Genomic DNA, 7,855 nt, shown 5'->3' with positions numbered 1-7,855 from the left:
GCTTGATACTAAATTATTAACTTTATGTGGACGAATAAACCTCATTATTTAAGAAAAGCGGTAATATGTAGCACCCAAAGTGAGGGAGGGTTGAATGCTCTGGATTTTAAAACCTCTAATATAATATTTACGATTAAAAGGATACAAAACTAAGCTTGCAAACTTTCATAAACAAGTACTTCTAACTTGGAACCTCATGTACAAACACAATTTTCCCCGACATAGGTATACAATCTGGAATAATAAAGACATAAAATACAAAAACAAGTCTTTGTTTTTCCAGAACTGGTTTGACAACAACATTATTTGGGTGAAGCAATTATTGAACAATGATGGACAACTGTATGATTATCCAGCATTTATGAGAACACACAATGTTACATTCACTCCTGAGGATTCAGTCTCTCGGTCCCCGCTTTGATGCACCTGTATTGACCTCGCCTTCTGGATGATAGCAGGGTGAACAGGCAGTGGTTCGGGTGGTTGTTGTCCTTGATGATCTTTTTGGCCTTCCTGTGACATCGGGTGGTGTAGGTGTCCTGGAGGGCAGGTAGTTTGCCCCCGGTGATGCGTTGTGCAGACCTCACTACCCTCTGGAGAGCCTTACGGTTGTGGGCGGAGCAGTTGCCGTACCAGGCGGTGATACAGCCCAACAGGATGCTTTCGATTGTGCATCTGTAAAAGTTTGAGTGTTTTTGGTGACAAGCCGAATTTCTTCAGCCTCCTGAGGTCGAAGAGGCGCTGCTGCGCCTTCTTTACCACACTGTCTGTGTGGGTGGACCATTTCAATTTGTCCGTGATGTGTACGCCGATGAACTTAAAAAAAAACACTACTGTCCCGTCAATGTGGATAAGGGGCTGCTCCCTCTGCTGTTTCCTGAAGCTCACGATCATCTCGTTTGTTTTGTTGACACTGAGTGTTGAGTGTCATCCACAACGTGAAAATCAACATTGGGGCAGCAGATAGCCTAGTGGTTCGAGTGTTGGGCCAGCAACCAAAGGGTTGCTCGATCGAATCCCCAAGCTGACAAGGTAAAAATCTATCGTTCTGAACAAGGCTGTTAACCCACTGTTCCCAAACGGTCATTGTAAATAAGAATTTGTTCTTACCTAAATAAAAATTCAACCCCCCCAAAAATTCAAAACCCTCTATCTTACATCCTTCCACCACATCAGCCTTCTCATTACGCTCCTTACATTACCTCCTATCCAATCCAATTAACAGTACCATCATCTCCACAAACAAGTCTCCCCTATCTGACCTGCCAGACTACTCAACAGTGCAGCCGAATCAGAACAGATCACCATTCTGAGTGGTTTCACCTCCTCCACCCATTTCACAATCATTTTATTTCCTATTGTGGCTGTTTTTTCAGAGCATGAAAGCGGTTGCTGCCGTTGTCATAGCGACCTAGGTAAATAACAAACATTTATTCCTGTTGTCAACAGCAACCAAGCTAGAAAGCTTCCTCTAAAAACTGCAACAGTGGCTATCACACCTGTAACCACTTTACACTGTGCCCTAAACATTTTTCTTGTTATTTCTGAAATTAACAGAGCTGATGTTTATTTAAACCATGTAACTTTATGCAAGATGCTGGCTAGCTAAGTCTGTCTAGCTACTGTCAGTGTCTCTTCTGATTTACGTCATTAGCTCCATGGACATTGTATTGTCATCATTTTTAAGTAAAGCATTGTTTTCAATGCAAAGCAGCGAGCATCAAAAAAGCAGTGAGCATCAAACAGGAAGCTCATCGCGCAAAGCACACGGTAAGATCATTGACATTCAGTGGCTATCTTTCTGTTTTGATGTTGAAGTGGAACTGGCAGCATTTTAGCAACATGACATCTTATTGAAATATGACACTTTGTGTTTGTTAAATTTTCTGACTAGCGAGAACGCTTAGATATGGTCATTTTCATGAATTCATAGAATGTTTGGGAATTATGTATATTAAGGCATTTGTGCAAATTCTATATCAATATGGGAAAACGGGAAATGGGAAAACGGCTGTGCGTTCTGGACAATTAATAGTCACTGCAGTAAATAAAACCTTAGAAAATAATCATCTGTCGTGTTCAGGACCGGTGTTTCAATGCAGACTGGTGCGCCACAGCCAATCAGAGCTACAGTAGGCCTATAAGAAAATAAACGATTTGCCATATGGGACCACAAGCTCTGCACACTTCTGCAAAGTGATTCCAATTACCACATTTAGTACACTGTTTGCCTTTGGCTGGGCAATTTCCTTGTTCGCCATGCACTTTGTATCCACAATATCCACATGTTTTGAGTCTGTGTCGCTCTGTTTTGGAGTTGTCTCTCTCTGTTCTAAAACGTGCTCTCTGTGCACCGGAGATGTGCTTTGATGTCTGCCTGCACTGATTGTTCACGTGATGCGCTCGTGCTGCCGTGCAAAATGGTTTTCATCTGAGCCAGTGCTTGCTCGTGAGATCTGGCTATGTCGATAGCTTTGTCAAGCGTTAGCTCAGACCCAACATTCCCAGTATTCCAAATACAATACGGTCCCTGACCATCTCATCCTTGTTTGCATAATCACAGTCTTTCACAAGCAGACGCAGCTCAGTCACAAACTGTTCAAAAGACTTGCTAGCTCCCTGTACTTTGTCATGGAATTTGTACCTAGTGAAAATCGTATTGGTCTTTGGCACAACATATGCTTCAAAACGATAATAGTATGTTTTCAGTACCTTTGATTCAGCCTCGGTAAGTGTCCATGTGTTGCAAATATCTCTCCCTTTTTCACCGATCCAGTTGAGCAGGTAGGTGCACAAGCCCACAGACCCTGTGGTCTACCTACCGAGAAAGATTCCCCTTGCTCTCCATGCATGTCTGAAGAAAGAGTTGGAGAGCATGGAGCAATCTGACATAGTCACCAAGGTTACAGAATCCACTCACTGGGTAAACGAGTTAGTGGTGTTTTGAGAAACCATGCACAGGCAAGCTCCGAGTACGTCTCGACCCAAGAGACTTGAACAAGGCTATCAAACGCCCCCATTATCCTTTACCGACGCTAGATGGCATCACACACAAGCTAGCGGGAGCACACTACTTCAGTGTCATGGAAGCTAGATCAGGCTACTGGGCTATAAAGCTCACAGAAGAGTCATCTAAACTCACAACATTCAACACACCGTTTGGACGCTACAGGTTCAGTCGCCTGCCTTTGGGATTATCTCAGCCCAAGACGAGTTTCAGCGAAAGATCGACAAAGTGTACGAATGTCATGTCTTGTTATGTCTGTTCCTGTCCTTTCTCTTCACTCTGTCTCTCTCTGCTGGTCTTTTTAGGTTACCTTCTCTGTCTCTCATTCTTCAGCTGTTCTACATCTCCCCTAACTAGCTCATTCACTCTTCCCCACCTGTTCTCTCTTCCCCTCTGATTAGGTCTCTATTTCTCTCTCTGTTCCTGCTACTTTCAGTGTCTGATTCTTGTTTGTGTTTTTGATGCCAGAAGCAAGCTGTCGTCGCGTTTGCTTCCACCTTGTCCTATCCTGTCGGAGTCTGCCTGGCAGATGCATCCTGCATTATACTAACGTTCTTTTTGTTCCATTGACTACGTTGGAAGAGGATTTATGCCATTCCTGTTTTTCATTAAAGAACTCTGTTTTCTGTTAAAACCGCTTTTGGGTCTTCACTCAAGTACATAACAGAAGAATCAGACCAAGAATGGACCCAGCGGCTCCGGACCCTTTTCACTCCGCCGTCGAGATCCAGGGAGCGATGCTAGGCAGACACGAGGAGGAATTGTCTGCTGCTCGACATGCCGTTGAAACCCTGGCCGTCCAAGTCTCCGACCTCACAAGACAGGTTCACCAACTCCACCTCGATCCACCGCCCACTTCCAGGGTTTCCGAGTCTCCGGAGCCCAGGATCAACAACCCGCCGTGTTACTCTGGGGAGCCCACTGAGTGCCGCTCATTCCTCACTCAGTGTGATGTGGTGTTCTCTCTCCAGCCCAACACTTACTCCAGGAGCGCAGCCCGCATCGCCTACGTCATTTCTCTCCTTACCGGACGGGCGCGTGAGTGGGGCACGGCAATCTGGGAGGCGAGGGCTGAGTGTATTAACCAGTATCAGGACTTTAAGGAGGAGATGATACGGGTTTTTGACCGTTCTGTTTTTGGGGAGGAGGCTTCCAGGGCCCTGTCTTCCCTATGTCAGGGGAATCGATCCATAACGGATTATTCTATTGAGTTTCGCACTCTCGCTGCCTCTAGTGACTGGAACGAGCCGGCTTTGCTCGCTCGTTTTCTGGAGGGTCTCCTCGTCGAGGTTAAGGATGAGATCCTCTCCCGGGAGGTTCCTTCCAGTCTGGACTCCTTAATAGCTCTCGCTATTCGCATAGAGCGACGGTTTGATCTTCGTCGCCGAGCTCGTGGAAAGGAGCTCGCGTTCTCCGTGCTCCCCTCTCCACATCACTGCCACCTGCCGCATCACTGCCACCCTCCTCCGCCGGCTCGGATGCTGAGCCTATGCAGCTGGGGGGTATCCGCATCTCGGCCAAGGAGAAGGAACGGAGAATCACCAATCGCCTCTGTCTCTACTGCGGCTCCGCTGGTCATTTTGTCACCTCATGTCCAGTAAAAGCCAGAGCTCATCAGTAAGAGGAGGGCTACTGGTGAGCGCAACTACTCAGGCCTCTCCTTCTGGATCACGCACTACCTTTCCGGTCCATCTCCGCTGGCCCGGTTCATCTGCTTCCTGCAGTGCCTTGATAGACTCTGGGGCGGAGGGCTGTTTTATGGACGAGACCTGGGCTCGGGAACATGACATTCCTCTCAGACAGTTAGGGGAGCCCACGGCCTTGTTCGCTTTAGATGGTAGTTCTCTCCCCAAGATTCAGCGTGAGACGCTGCCTTTAACCCTCACTGTCTCTGGTAATCATAGCGAAACCATTTCTTTTTTAATTTTTCGTTCACCTTTTACACCTGTTGTTTTGGGTCATCCCTGGCTAGTGCGCCATAACCCTTCTATTAATTGGTCTAGTAATACTATCCTATCCTGGAATGTTTCTTGTCATGTGACCTGTTTAATGTCTGCTATCCCTCCTGTTTCCTCTGTCTCTTCTTCACAGGAGGAGCCTGGCGATTTGACAGGGGTGCCGGAGGAGTATCACGATCTGCGCACGGTGTTCAGTCGTTCCAAGGCCACTTCTCTCCCTCCACACCGGTCGTATGACTGTAGTATTGATCTCCTTCCGGGAACTACTCCCCCGGGGTAGATTATACTCTCTGTTGGCTCCCGAACGTAAGGCTCTCGAGGATTATTTGTCGGTTTCGCTCGACGCCGGTACCATAGTCTCCTCCTCCTCTCCCGCCGGAGCGGGGTTTTTTTGTTCAGAAGAAGGACGGGTCCCTGCGCCCATGCGTGGATTATCGAGGGCTGAATGACATAACAGTTAAGAATCGTTATCCGCTTCCTCTTATGTCTTCAGCCTTCGAGATCCTGCAGGGAGCCAGGTTTTTCACCAAATTGGACCTTCGTAACGCCTACCATCTCGTGCGCATCAGGGAGGGGGACGAGTGGAAGACGGCGTTTAACACTCCGTTAGGGCACTTTGAATACCGGGTTCTTCCTTTCGGCCTCGTTAACGCTCCAGCTGTCTTTCAGGCACTAGTTAACGACGTCCTGAGAGACATGCTGAACATTTTTGTTTTCGTTTACATGGACGATATCCTGATTTTTTCTCCGTCTCTCTCGATTCATGTTCAGCACGTGCGACGCGTCCTCCAGCGCCTTTTGGAGAACTGTCTTTATGTGAAGGCTGAGAAGTGCATTTTTCATGCCGCCTCTGTCCCTTTTCTCGGTTCCGTTATTTCCGCTGAGGGCATTAAGATGGATCCCGCTAAGGTCCAGGCTGTCATTGATTGGCCCGTTCCTAAGTCACGCGTCGAGCTGCAGCGCTTTCTGGGCTTCGCTAATTTCTATCGTCGTTTCATCCGTAATTTCGGTCAGGTGGCAGCTCCCCTCACAGCCCTTACTTCTGTTAAGACGTGCTTTAAGTGGTCCGTTTCCGCCCAGGGAGCTTTTGATCTTCTTAAGAATCGTTTTACGTCCGCTCCTATTCTTGTTACACCTGACATCTCTAGACAGTTTGTTGTTGAGGTTGACGCGTCAGAGGTGGGCGTGGGAGCCATTCTCTCTCAGCGCTCTCTCTGACGGCAAGGTCCATCCTTGCGCGTTTTTCTCTCATCGCTTATCGCCGTCAGAACGTAACTATGATGTTGGTAATCGCGAACTGCTCGCCATCCGCTTAGCCCTAGGCGAATGGCGACAGTGGTTGGAGGGGGCCGTTCCTTTTGTCGTTTGGACTGACCATAGGAACCTTGAGTACATCCGTTCAGCCAAACGACTTAATGCGCGTCAGGCTCGTTGGGCTCTGTTTTTCGCTCGTTTCGAGTTTGTTATTTCTTATCGTCAGGGCTCAAAGAACACCAAGCCTGATGCTTTATCTCGTCTCTTCAGTTCTTCTGAGGTCTCCACCGACCCCGAGGGGATTCTCCCTGACGGGCGTGTTGTCGGGTTGACTGTCTGGGGAATTGAGAGGCAGGTAAAGCAAGCACTCGCTCACACTCCGTCGCCGCGAGCTTGTCCTAGGAACCTTCTGTTCGTTCCCGTTCCTACTCGTCCGGCCGTTCTTCAGTGGGCCCACTCTGCCAAGTTAGCCGGCCACCCCGGCGTTCGGGTACGCTCGCTTCCATTCGCCAGCGTTTCTGGTGGCCCACTCGGGAACGTGACGCGCGTCGATTTGTCGCCGCTTGTTCGGTCTGCGCGCAGACTAAATCTGGGAACTCTCCTCCTGCCGGCCGTCTCAGACCGCTTCCCATTCCCTCTCGACCGTGGTCTCACATCGCTTTAGATTTTATCACCGGACTGCCTTCATCAGCGGGGAAGACAGTTATTCTTACGGTTGTCGATAGATTCTCTAAGGCGGCTCATTTCATTCCTCTCGATAAGCTCCCTTCTGCTAAGGAGACGGCTCAGATCATTATCGAGAATGTTTTCCGAATTCATGGCCTTCCGTCTGACGTCGTTTCCGACAGAGGCCCGCAGTTCACGTCTCAATTTTGGAGGGAGTTTTGCCGTTTGATTGGGGCTTCCGTCAGTCTCTCGTCCGGCTTTCATCCCCAGTCTAACGGTCAAGCCGAACGGGCCAATCAGACTGTTGGTCGCATTTTACGCAGTCTTTCTTTTCGTAACCCTGCGTCTTGGTCAGAACAGCTCCCCTGGGCAGAGTACGCCCACAACTCGCTTCCCTCGTCTGCTACCGGTCTATCCCCTTTTCAGAGTAGCCTCGGGTACCAGCCTCCGCTGTTCTCATCTCAGCTCGCCGAGTCCTGCGTCCCCTCCGCTCAGGCTTTTGTCCAGCGTTGCGAGCGCACCTGGAAGGGGGTCAGGTCGGCACTTTGCCGTAATAGGGCGCAGACTGTGAGGGCCGCTAATAGCGTAGGACCAAGAGTCCTAGATATTGTTGCGGTCAGAGAGTATGGCTCTCCACTCAGAACCTCCCCTTAAGACAGCTTCTCGCAAGTTGGCCCCGCGGTTCATTGGTCCGTTCCGTATTTCTCAGGTCATTAATCCTGTCGCAGTGCGACTTCTTCTCCAGCGCTATCTTCGTCGCGTTCACCCGGTCTTCCATGTCTCCTGTGTTAAGCCCGTTCTTCGCGCCCGCTCGTCCCTCCCCCCATCCTTGTCGAGGGCGCACCCATCTACAGGGTTCGTAAGATTTTGGACATGCGCCCTCGGGCCGTGGTCATCAGTACCTAGTGGATTGGGAGGGGTACGGTCCTGAGGAGAGGAGTTGGGTTCCCTCTCGGGACGTGCTGGACCG

This window comes from Oncorhynchus masou, chromosome 16 (assembly GCF_036934945.1).
Source record: "Oncorhynchus masou masou isolate Uvic2021 chromosome 16, UVic_Omas_1.1, whole genome shotgun sequence".
In the NCBI taxonomy this organism is placed as follows: domain Eukaryota; kingdom Metazoa; phylum Chordata; class Actinopteri; order Salmoniformes; family Salmonidae; genus Oncorhynchus; species Oncorhynchus masou.
Note: the sequence above shows the minus strand (reverse complement) of the source record.